We start from the raw sequence: 14,472 nt of genomic DNA, 5'->3' as shown, positions 1-14,472 counted from the left end.
AGCAAAGACAACATACCAAATTTCATCGGTCTACTCAGAGATATTACGAGTAATATCAGATATTCAGAATTCCAAATATGAGTTTTTCAGACTCAGAGTGAAGATTAGGTGAAATGTCGTGTTCAGATTCTTTTACTTACTAAAGATTACAATATTTTCGCTTTGTATATTTCGTATAGGAGAAAGTATAAATTGATCAAAAGCTTTGTTTAGCTTATTTTTATCGTTTTTCGTCTATTATATAGATTTTCTGCTGTTGCATACCACAAAATTTTAAAGAATAATCTGATGTTAACTGTAATTCAATAAAAATGTAACTGCACTTTTTTTTGAGGTTATCATTTAAGAAAGTTGAAACTATGCGATTACATTTAGCAACCATGTACGGTAGGGTGGAACGAAAAAATCAAATTTGGATTTTTAATTTGTAACAGTGCGGAAATGTTACCTTTTGGTACAGACAAAACAAACAAACAAACAAACAAAAAAAAAAACAACAACTTTGGAGTATATTTTGAGGTGCGCCAGGACGTTAAAGTTTTATAAAAATAGACTTTTTGCGACTTTTTAAGGATTTTTGCGTGCCTCGATTGTGAAATAAAAAGCTTTAAATAGACGTTGTCATATGAATAGAAGTACGAAAAAAGTTTTATTATTGCACTGACATGGCAATGAGTCGCCACCGGAGCAGTTGTTATTGAGGTAAGGCGGAGATTTGTCTGCCTCCGGTCACAAGGACAGGCCAGGTTTCAAATCAGTAGCTTTACCGAGTTCAGTGATTAACGTAACTGATATATTAATTTGTGCACTTGTGTGCTTTGCTGTGATTAAAAATGACTCAGTCTAAATGAGTGAAAACAAAACAAAATGTCGGAGATTTATATTTTGGGGAAATTTAGTTATTTGCTTGAACTCACGAATCTGTTATGAAATGCTACTGATATATTAGATATAACTTCAAAATTGCTTCAGAAAAGGATCTTTGTAAGTGAAATAAGTTACTCTTTAGTCCCCATAATAGTACAAATATGGTCAAGAGCTTCTATTCCCGTTTCTTCTAGCAAAAGAATTTCACAAATGATAAAAGATTATCATGCTAAATAAATGAATTTATTAAAGTTTAAAGACAGAAAATATTCAGATAAGTTTGATTCTAACCTCGCAGAATTTAGAGAAGAATCTAGACTTTTATTTCATATTGCTTGCTTGTATAAAGGAAAAGAAAAGTGCCAGTTATGGAACAAAAGTTTCTAAATGATCAACGCTCTAACAAGAAAATGTTATAGGTAATATTGATACTGCTACCAGTAGCGCTTTGTGGAAGAAAGAAGCAAGAAAGAGTAAGTAACTACAGAGAAAAATTCAGTTTATTCAAGAAGGGACAAAAATGTGATTATCAGAAACGATTATTGACGATAATGGCAACGCTGAAGAACAACAGTGTTCTTTACAAAAACAGGCTAACCAACCAGATCCATCAAATCGACAAGAAGAGATAACACTACCAGGTGCTTTTGTAGTTAAATATTAAGTTGAAACCTTCATGTACTTATGATTCCAAACATTTTTTTAACCTTATCTCATATTCATGCTATCTCTGCCTATCTCAAGAACGTTATAGACTAGATTATTCAAAGAAATGGGTACTTGCTTTTTCAAAAGTGTCCTTCACTACATGTTAAGTAGTGATTGTAAAAGTTAAAGAGATGACGTGTTTTAAAAGCAAGAACAGAAAGTAAAGTCAGAGGCAGGAGGTTATTTAAAGAAATGGGTACTTTGCTTTTTCAGAAAATGTCCTTCACTACATGCTAAGTAGTGAATGTAAAAGTCAAAGAGACGACGTGCTTTAAAATCAAGAACAGAATGTAAAGTCAGAGTCAGGAGGTTTAAGTTTCCAAAGATAAACTTCAATGCAAAAGATTACATCGACATGATCACATGGCTCAAAAATGACGTAACTGAACCTGCCTTGTTAAAACATGTTTCCAGTGACTCTTTGAAAGACTTTATAATGCATCCGAAACTGAACCAAATAGTATAGAGGACTCGGTTATCGACTTACCCCAGCTTCCTTGTCAAATGCAAGCAGTGGAAAGAGCTGTGAAACTGGTGGCCGAAGTGGTTCAAAATATTTGTGGTTCAATCGCAAGAGAAGGATAAATAAGAGTAAAAACTGACTCACGTGTGAATATGCCAAAATTTAATTTAAAACAAAGTTTAATGTAGCAATGAAGTAGAAACAAACATTTTGCATCTGTAGCTTTTGTAATCATTAAGGACACAGAAGTAAGAAACGCAAAATTTGACATTAGAAATATTTTTTATTACTATTATACTTCGTAATTATTACTTTTTTCCAGTTGTGATGCTTATATTTATATTTCAAATCATCTTTTTAAACATTATATGAACGAAAAATTCATAAAAATATTTTATCAAAGTTTATGATTTTTCATTTTTTTTTTTTTTTTTTTTTTTTTTTTACAAACTTTAAGTTCTTTGCTACACCCAAGATATTGTATTGGAACCAAATTTTTTTTCATTCTTTTTTAAATCTAAAAGCTAATTTTTCCGCACTAATACTAAACAAAAATCTAAGAAATATTTTTAAAGGCCCATTTTAAAATTTCCATTTTCTTCAATTTTTTTACAAATTTCAAGCTTTTTGTGGCACCACAAAATAATATAATATTGCAAACAAATTTTTAAAAATGGTTTTCGAACCTAAAATGCAACTTTTCAGCACTATTACCAAGCTAAAATCTAAAAAAAAGTTGTTAAGGCCATTTTCGTTCCACCGTAATGTACAGCCAAGTAAACAAAATAATTCATTTGCTATTATTGGAGAAATGGAGATTCGAACAATGGATATTTATTGGAGATTCGAGTATTTACTGAAAAAACAATCGTAGTCTATTAATGTTTTTCGATGAATTCATGATTTATTTGATTTTTTAAAACTTTCTCTTAATAATAGCAATAATTAAGTGTACATAGGGAAAATGTATTTGGTATTGCTGTAAAGAGTATGATTATAAAATCAATGATAAAAAAATGAGAAGTGTTGTAAAATACATTAAAAATAATTTCTTACTTACTATTGAAATAAGAGAAATAAGTTACATGGAAATAAAATTGATATTACTGGAAACTTCAATATTTTAATGTTTAAAGCAGTGAAAGTAAAATAACTGCTCATTAAAATATTGAAGAAAATCGTTCAAATCTTTATTAATTTTAATTACAAATCTAATTAAAATTTTAAAAAAAACTCTTCATGTAAGGGCTCTTTGCCTGTAAATTAAGTATTGGCTAAATTTAGGGCAACTAATTCTAACCATTTGCTATATAAATAATTATAACTTTTTTTTGCTTCAGGCAAGACGAAATTTTTAAAATATTTTATTTACAATCACACAAATAATTTATAAATAACAGAGATACATACTATTTTTTAAGCAGCATGAAATCCAAATTTATGGAGCGAAAGATTACTTTTCACCATTTAGAAAACTTGCAGGAAAATATTGCAAATCAAAATGGACATCAATAGTACGATATCTTGGAATAGCATTAATTATCGTTTGGTACATTTCACATTATATTTAAAATTACTTTGAGAATTTTTCAACGGGACATAATTTATAACAATGGTGAATTTTTTAATTCCATTATAAGTTTTTTTTATCTTATATTTGCTAAAAAATTTCGAAGCAATTATAAATATATTCCAATTCTTTTGAAAATCAGTAGCGTCTGGTTTGCTTTATTTCAACACAAATCATTAAAAAAATATAACAATCTGTGCCGTTTAACACATGGCTTTTCTGAATATATTTCGTAACAAATTATTCCTTTAATTACAGCATTGTTATTTATTTTTGAGTAATTATATTTATTATCATCTTAATAATATTTAGTTGTGTTTCCATTTTGCTTGATATAGTTAGTAAGTTATTTTATGTGAATTTTTGATGAAGCAGCCCGGAATTTCTGTGACATATTAAGCATCAAATTCATTCATTAAAATATGATTTTGTCGAGTCAAATGCATGCATTAATATAAATAAAAATCCTACCTGAATTTCTAATTTCTATTTTGTAAAGTAAAATTATAATTTTTAGAGGTATTTCACCTGTTTGGTTTGATTGCTTCAACTGTTACATTATTTCCTGATTTGGCCATAATGTTAACATAAAAGATTTGATTAAAATAAAAGATAAAATTAATAATGCATTTCATCTCAAATAATAAAAAAAAATGTATTGTTACAATTTGTGAAATAAAAAAAATAATGACAGTTTTTCAACGCTTATTCTGTTTTATTTTACATTAAATAATCAAAATATGAAAATAATAATCTTTGCCATTCAAAGTGTAGTTTCTCACAAATAAGAAACTGTTTAGATTTTTTACATTGAGGATAATTTAAATAATTAATTTATTGTATTTTTTAGTTATTCGGTTTATATATTTATAATATCCAACATCTTGATGTATTTGGTTCAAATTTGCTAGGTATCCCCTATTGAGATGAAGAACCTGTATACCAAATTTTATCTATCTAACTTCCTTCGTTTTGTATTTATCATATTAATTTATATTCGAACAGTGAAACAGACAGAGTTCCACTCAACGAATTTTAGTCAAAATTTAATAGAAATATTCAAATTTGATTTTAAACGATATACCAAATCTCATCCATCTTTTGTTGCCTTATCATATAAAGATCTATTTTTGTCATAGAAAGAATTAATTTTTCCAGAGACAGACAGACATAATATTAGACAAGCCTATATGGTTCATGTACGATAATGTAAAAATAGAATGCTTGTCTATTAATATTATTAAGCTAAAAATCATCAAATCCTTCAGAGCAAAATTTTAAAATCAAAACAGTCCTTGAGAAAAGTTATTATGAAAAAAAAAACTCAAAAATAATTGATTCTGTAATGAATAAATCTCTTAAATGGAAATCTTGACACCTTTGAAGAAATCCTGTCCTATAAAAATGATTATTTATAACTAAGAAATTGATGAAAGATTAAAAAAAAACGGTGATAGAGTTTGATATTTGTATGGCTTCAATAGTAAATCATCTTCAGTTTTGATATAAACATCTTTTTTTATTTAATTTTTCAGGGGCAATTTTCTGTGTCCAGCCGTCATCTGTTCATGTTGACTTTATTTCGCCTTCATCTAACCTTCAATTTTATCATGGGATATTTGTGATTTACGACAAAAATTGAAATTACAACTATACAATTAAATATATCATCTCATTTAAATGTTCAAGAACCATTGATTAATTGGCAACAAATTTGATTTAATTGATTATTTGTAAAATTAATCACGCCATTAAACATATTACAAATTCTTATTGGCTTCAATGTTTTCTAGTGGTTCTATATTTATTTTATTTATTGATTATTTGTTTGATAACAAAATATATTGTCAAATATGTACTAACATCATCTCCAGTGTTTTGCCATTTCACAAGAGAGACAATTATATTTAGAGGTACCATCTTTGGTATAGAATGTATGTTAGATGATAGGAATGTTTTCTTTATTATGGCGTTTCTGCAATTATGATTGAAATTCTGATTAATGCCGGCGTCCTGGCATAGGGGTAGCGCAATCTTCCCAGTGATCTGGGCTTCCCGGGTTTGAGTCCCTGTTTGGGCATGGTTGTTCTTCCTGTTATATCTGTGAGACGTGTGAATGTGCCCTCCTGTAAAAAGGGGATGTGCAAGCGAATGAGTGATGCATGAGTAGCCAAGTCGTACTCTTGGCCGAAGTTGGCTCTACGATAAAAACAACAGACGCTCCCCTTTAGGCTTAAATCGGCTGTCTTTGAACAGTGGGCTTGTCCGTGGCAATTGCCATAAGAAACAACAACAACAATTCTAATTAAATATAAATTGAACGAGATTTTTCTCCAATTCTCTGAGTATAGAAATACAAAATATACATTTTGTTTTAGAGGTACCAATTTTGGCAAAGGGAGATTGGAAATGTTCTCTTTATTAAGGTGTTTCCCCAATTATAACCGGAATTCTAATTAATTATAAATTTAGCAAGATTTCTTTCCCTTGGTCTGAATATATTATTGCCCAAATAATCATCTTAAATCATCACACAGTTATCATCTTAAGATTAGAAATTACTTGACACAAAATTTAAGAAATAGTTTAATAAAAATTGTATAGATGTTTTTAAGAACATTTTTACGAAAATATTTCCATAGTTTTAATAAAATTCGAAGCTTTTTTCTATCATTTCAAATTTTCCATCATGTTTTTCTTATATGGTTGATAATCCGATACTGTTTTAATTTAAAGATACCAAATTTGACTCAAATATGTTTTCGCAGATAAGAATGCTATTTTTATTGCAATGTTTCTGCAATTATAAATGGAATTCTAATTAATTATAAATAAAACGAGAATTATCTCTCTTTTTTTTAATATATAAATGTCCAAATGTGATTTTTGAACATAAAGTGTTTCAAAAATAATCATCTTAAGACTAGACATTACTTGACACAAATTTTATGAAATCTATACATAGTATAAAATGAAGTCCCCTGACAGCGTCTGTAAGTTTGAAAGAGAAAAACTCGAGAAAGACTTAACTGATATTGGAGATATTTATGCCATTTAGTATGACATTTATTAGGAAAAGCTTTAATATATTGAAGTCATAATAAAATAAAAAAGGGAGTTTTATAATTGCGATTATTTTCCTACGACGATTCGCGCATGCATAAAACAGCTGTATCTGTAATTTGCACTTATCTGCACATGCGCAAATAACAAGAGCTGCAGTATGCATATACGATACATTTCTTTATTTACGTCTGATTTTAAAACAGCGATTCAAAACTCATTATACCCCTCCCCCCCAGAAAAAAAGGAAATCCAGCCTTGGCCCAGATTACATTAAATTCCAAAATGCTTCGTTTCTTGCACGATAATAAAAAAATGTTCGGTTCGCAATATCAGAGAAAGAATATCCACACGTAGGGAAGGAAAGCCCTCTGTTGAGCGAAGTAACCGTCTCTCTTTAAATCGCATTGAAATTGAATTACAGAGCCAGAATGGATCAGACTTAAGTTAAGTTTAAAGCCAATTTTTCCTCTTGGATATTATGCCACTGGAAACGGTGTGCGGGTACTGCTAGTAATTTTATAAACATTTTTTCGATTTTTTAAGAGTATTTTTACTAAAATATATTTTTTAGTTTTACTAAAAGTTGAATCACTTTCATCATTGTTTCAAATATTCTATTCTGGATTTTTTTTTAATGTTGCTATTCCCATACAACTTTAAAGTAGATTTAGCGATACAAATTTGATTTAAATGTACTTTGGCGAATGAAAATGTTGCCCTTTTTTGTGATTATAACTGGAATATTAAATAATTATAAATTAATCGGGAATTCCATTTAAACCGATAATTATCCCGAATGGATAATTATCGGAATCTGAATACAATCTTAATACAATTGAAATACAATCGGGCAATCGTAATCTTAATACAATCAGAATCCTAATAAAATCGGAATCTTAATATAGGAAATGTAGGAAAGGAAAGTTCATGATATAATACTTAAAAAAAAATCTTTATTTAAATTGTACCGTTCAGATTAATAATTTTTTTATTCATAAGCTGAAAACCTGTATCACACACACACACACACACACACACACACACACATTCTTTTCCATTTATTATTCAGGAATAAAGAAGATCTATATTAAGAGTGCAGGAAGATCTATATTAAGAGTGAATTCAAGAAATGATATAATCAAAATTACTTATTTGTATTTTTGCCATAGTTTGCTACTTTCATGATAATTCAGCTGATTTCTTTCTTCAGTTTACTATGAATCACAGAACCAATAATTTTCAACAAATTTTAAAATGTATAATATGTTAATGATAGAAAGAGCGTAAAATATTCAAAATACGATATTCTTCTCACTATATATATTATAACTAAAGGAAATTATGGAAATAAGGACGAACATGAATGGAAATTAACTTACCGGTCTACAATGGCAATCATTTAACTGCTTTTGTAATTACCCGAAACTTCGGAAACTTTCCATGTTATAAATGAATAACTGAAACTTAAGGAAGATCGTTAATCAAGTACTGTTTAAAGCATCTGCCTTTTCAAAACATTATATAAACAGCAACCATCCATTCCCTCCGTGGCGGAAATCAATCGTTAATCCATCTATCAAATCCTGCTTTCATTAACTGGCATCAAGTTCATACTTTATAAGCGACTCCCATTTTTATGCTGGTTCTTATGAATATATATAATCTTCGTAATAAAAGCAGCTGATATAAATCCGGCAGCATCTGGTCATGATATGTATTTTATTTTAACATTTTTCTCCCTCATATACGAAGACATAATATCGTTGTGTCTGTTATTGGAAATGGCCAAAATTTCCTAGCGTAGCAGTTTTTATTGTCGATTAAAAAGAAAAGCATCATTTGTGCATTTATATAAGATGGAATGAATTGTAATGCATGGAGGATGTGTTATATTATTAATAATGGACAGGCAGCTCCTGCTTAAATATCTGTTGTTAAACTCGTGCACGTATGACTCATTTGATATGATTTTAGACAATAACTTTCGGATATTCGTAATGGAAATCAATGAATTTAATATGCTAACTATTGAAAGTTTGTATTTCAAATTAAATAAATTACAAAAAATTAAAAAAATAATTAATTATTTCTTACATTTTGATGATATTTTAATTTACCACTTTTGTAATGGCCAAAAAATGTTATGCTTATTTTCAAAGCATAAAATAATAATTAAATTTAGAAAAAGATTAATTAAACTATTATTAAAAGATCTACATTTCAAAACATTCTCCAGTATCGCATTAACACCGGCATTCAATTCCTCCTACAGCAGCAGTTGCTGTTTTACTCATCAAATCCTACTTTCAGGAACTCGGCTTAAGTTACACTCTCAGGTATTAGGATATTTTTCAGCCTTTTCGTGGATTCTATCTTTAATAATCTCCCTAAATAAAGGGTCTAGATAAGTCCAGAAGCATCATGATTAAGTGTTTACTTTGTGTTGACAGTATCCATTAGAGGTAACCATAACCGAAGATGTAACAGGTATATATCAAATGAAGGAAAATGTCACTGTTAAGCCAGCTTCTTACTTCGATGCAAAGGAAGGGACGTTTTCTACGCTGAATTCGTGCCTTGGTAAATGAATAGAAACATATTGTGGATCTAGATTGTCGTGGTAAATGTGGTTGGATTGAATCTTTGTAAACAAATATTACGGAAATCAGAAAAATTTGATTGTATGCAAAATTATGCAGACGGAGTTTCAGTTATTTATGTCCAGATATATAAAATAGAGTAAATGGAATGTAAATATGTAATGCTGTTCTGCTGTTTATATGTTGTTTTTGGTAAACCTCAACTTTACGATGAAACAGACATTTATACCTTTCACGAAGTATTGCTTATTTCCAGAAAGAAGTGATTATCATTAACTTTTAACTAAGAAACAGGTTGATTCATTATTCAACAAGCAAACAGTAATGAGAGGTGGATAACGCAAAAAGAAAATGAGCTGTTGAAGGTGGTTTTCGCGATTTCTTCAATTATGATTTGATGTAAGTACCGAAGCAAGGTATTACTGTATGTTTATGTAATATCTATGTACAAGCAGTTAGATCGTAACAATTATTTGGCTATAATTTAATTCAGAATAGTATTTTCTGATGTCGCATTATCTGTTTATACATTCTCTAATTTTTATCACTAATAAAAATTATACAGGTTGCAATGTAACAACAATTTATAAACAGTCAAATTATAACCATTATTTGACTATAACATCTCGGAATACGATTGTCTGATGTCATATTATCTGCTTATATATATTTGTTTTGTAATTTTTATCACTAATCCAAATAATAATTACAGGTTACAGTATAAGAACAATTTATAAGCAGTCAAATTATAACCATTATTTGACAATAGTTTGACGATAATCAGGATATGATTGTCTAATGCCACATTATCTGTTTATATATTTTATCACTAATACAAATTATAATTTTAAATTATATTATAAGCACGGCATAAATTTATATAATAAAATTAATCATTATTAATAAATTAATTCAAGAGTAAATTTTCTATTGAAGGAACCAAATAGTTTGAGTTAAAAAAAATAGTCTGTTTTTATATAGTATAACTACTAGTATTATATTAAATCTTTGAAATTATTTATTACTTAAAGATTTATGGAAATTTCAAAACAAGTTATTATTAAATAATATACTATATAGTTTTGTTCATAACACATAGATTTTACAGAATATTTATAGAATATTCCCCAAAGTTATTACGGAAATTATAAAGTTGGTTACATGTTTAAAGAAATCCGACAAATTAGATAAAAAAATCATTCTTTATTATACAAAAAAATTATAATACCAAAAAGAAAATGTTGCCGAGAAATACCCAAAGAACAACACTTGTGGAAATTTGCAGCATATAAACAGGCAAAAACTTCAATATAATTAACAGAACAAGACAACAGCGGTCGCTGATTCAACTCGCAATACTTTGAACGCTCCAAAAATGACCCATTCCTTGTTTGTGCTTCATGAAGTCATCCTTATAAGGAGGCGTAATCTAACATGAAATTTTCCAGAAGAATATGCAGAAACTCAGTTCCTAAAGAACCTGGTTCAATATATATATATATATATATATATAGGGCGTTCTTTTTTTTTTACTCACTCACTGTTTTTAGAGACCTCTGTAGCTTGAACCATTAACCGCAAAGCCACAAAATTTTGTACGGGGATTATTGATGGGAAAAAAGAATCAGCAAAAAAAAAAAAAAAAAAAAATAGTTGCAAAAGTCGCCGATGGGGAAAATTTGGCGCTTTGCACTTTAAGAGAACTAAAATTTTGCATAAACACGGGGCTAAAAAAATTTCCAAAATTGCAAACTGCAAAATGCAAAATCCCGATTACGTAGTCGACACCAGCGACAGTATTTTGAGTTACCAAAAGCAAGCGGACATTGAAAAGGATTTGAAGTATTAGTTGAATTGTGAAAATGCGTCTCACTTTAGCACAGCGTGCATTACTTGTGAAGATCTTTTATCTTAATCAATCCAATTCAGCTGCCGCTCTTCGCTAATTTCGAAGTCGAAACAATTTACATAAATGACCTCTATCAATTTATGCAGTGAAAGCAATTATTAAAAATTTGAAAAAAAAAACAGGTTCTCTCAAGACTTTTCTTGCCAGGATGGATATCGACGAGGCCTTGGACAATTCTCTAGAGTGATGTGGCTCATTTTTTTAATGGGACTGTTAACACTTAGAATTCTAGAATTTTATCAACTTCATGCATTTCAAAAATTCCCACTCCATTCTCAAAAAGTAACAGTTTGGTGTGATTTCACAGCATATTTTATCATCGGACCATACTTTTTTGAGACTATTACCCAAGCAGGGGCGCAGACCGGTTCCGTAAAAGCTCAAAGATATCATGATATGCAGAGCAGCTTTGTTATTCCACAACTTCAGCAAAGGCAATGATATAATAATAGATATAGGCTTAGATAAAATTGTCTTTATACAAGATGGAGCACCACTACATATTGGTACATCCGTAAAACAACTTGTGCGAGTTGAGGTTCGAACTCGCAACGTTAGGGTTCATAGCCTAGTAACATAGCCACTAGACAAAAGTGTACACTCGTTTCCGGAAGTTGTTATCTGGCTTATGATGTTACCACCACAAACTGTTGCGCTATCACTTTGCAGATTTTTTTTCCTCTTAGCATGGTTTTAATTACTAATTGTCTAGATTCATCTGTGTTTTAATAGTAGCTGCATTTGCGCTCTCTAAATACAATGGTGCTTTTTCTACGTTTTTTGTTTTTAATTTTTTAGTTTGATTTCGAAATAATTTAGATTGTTTCAGAAATAGGTTTTGATTTCATATCGCTTATATATATATATATATATATATATATATATATATATATATATATATATATATATATATATATATATATATATATATATATATATATATATATATATATATATATATATATATATATATATATATATTATCGTTTATTCGTTCGTTTTTTTACACGAAGACACACAGGACAGCACAAAGACGACAACTATATACGGAATACAATTATCTTCAGCCGAGACGTGCAGACAACAGCACACAACAGACTCTAATGCAGACCGTAGTGCACAACTTAATTCAGCACTCACTTGACTCCGTCGCTGCTCCGCTAATCTCTGGAAAGCCAGTTCTTTCTGTCGATTCCGACTACTCTATTCATCACTGATTCACGACTCGGTTCATCACTGGTTTACGACTCAATTCACGACCGGTTCACAACTACGACGACTCCACTGGTCCACGACCACTCTTCTCTGTCGCTTCCGACTACTCAATTCACCACTCGACTTACCACTGCCCGGCAGCTGCGGGTGCTTCCTTTTATAGGTCTCAGGAGGCGGGGCTAGAAGCCTCTCAACCAATCAGGAACGCTCGAGGCGTATCTCCGTTCCTACTGGACGGATCGGGAAAATTCTCGATGTTTCGGGTATAATCTATTTTGGCGCCAAAGTCGCCAAATTCATCGGCAAGTCGCCAAATGGTTGCCAAGTTTGTCGCCAAGCTCTGGGACCTCCCATCTAACCGACTATGCTGGGAAGCCGCCTCACAGATTCGTAACAATATATATATATATATATAAGTAATCAAATCTAAGCAATATGAAATCAAAACCTATTTCTGAAACAATCTAAATTATTTCGGAATCAAACTAAAAAATTAAAAACAAAAAAGTAGAAAAAGCACTATTGTATTTAGGGAGAGCAAATACAGCTACTATTAATACACAGATGAATCTAGATAATTAGTTATATATATATATATATATATATATATATATATATATATATATATAACCCTCTCGAATCCTTCTCATAATAATCGAATTTCTATTCCTCACAAACAGGAAATTAAAGCGATCTCTCATGTATCAACCCTGCTTCCATTGACTCGCTGTTAAGTTCACCACACTGACGTTAAAAGTTACGACTCAGATTTCACGGGTCGTATCTGTATTCTTCTCCTGACAAAAGCTGCCGAGATAAGCCGAACAGCGACCACCGTGTGCTGTCCGCTCTAGCAGCATTCAGCAAGTGTAACAAAAGACGGAATATTCTGGAAGCGTCTGATGGTGGTAAGAGCGACATTCTAGCCGGCATAACGGCTTTTAATCCCGTTCAAAAGAAAAGGGGCCGTCGTTACATTTAACCTGGAGTGTGGTTTCATCAAAGTGAGTTGGAGAGTTCTGTTCGTTTGGAAAATCTGTGCTGCTTAGGAATAGGTAGGAAAGTCAAGCGAGTTATAATTTCCATGGCCACCGCAAAGCAGATGTCGCATGGAGATATGCACTAGAGTAATTTTGAAGGTCAAACTTTTTTAAGGTCAAACATGATAAAGGAAATAATAAATTAAGCAATGCTCGAATCATTCATCTCGCTTTAATCATTATTAGAGCACAATGATCTAATTAGAGCATATTTTTTTTCTTTTTTAATATATCAGTTTTATAATCTTGCCAATTTTGCATTTTGTCATGAATTTCGGCATTTTGTTTTAAAGAACAGTTTTGCCTTATTTTCAAAAATAGACTACATTTTTGCTCACAAATTAAAAACGTTATCATTGTTTCATTAAATAATCGCGAGATTTTCTTTGATTGTGAAAAGCTAAAGACGAAAGGTTTTGTAAGTATCTGCGCATTTACAAGACTAGTAAATAAATTATAATATGGCCGGATTCAAAAGATAGGTGAACCAGATATTTATGTTCTAAATAGTGCTTTGATGTTATGTCACCGTCTTCATTAGGACTGACATAATAAACAAATTTCAACTTCACAATTAGAACAATACAATTTTAATATCAGCCTGTTTGTTGGAATAATGGACAAAGAATAAAATACAGTTTATTTGAATTCAGATAAAATCAATACTCCTAGAAAACCTGCTGATAGCCAGAGGCGATTATTATCAAATGCGAGATAAAAAGGAAAATAATGCAATTATCAGGATATGAAAAGTGACTTTAACAAACCTTAGTGAATTTCATAATTCAATTAGTAGAGACCGGCGATTTTACAATAGGGTGGGGGAGGAAAAGAATATTAACACCCCAGACATCAGTTTTGATAGGAAACTATAAGACCAAAAATGGTAGGGCAACTTTGTCACTTTGAAAGACGAAAGGCATAATGAAATATAATGATACTATGATTAATACTGGAATGGTGAATACAATGATGGAATGATGAATATGATGATGGAAACATTAATAATGGAATGATGAATATGATGATGGAAA

Source organism: Argiope bruennichi, chromosome 7 (assembly GCF_947563725.1).
Source record: "Argiope bruennichi chromosome 7, qqArgBrue1.1, whole genome shotgun sequence".
NCBI classification, from domain to species: domain Eukaryota; kingdom Metazoa; phylum Arthropoda; class Arachnida; order Araneae; family Araneidae; genus Argiope; species Argiope bruennichi.
Note: the sequence above shows the minus strand (reverse complement) of the source record.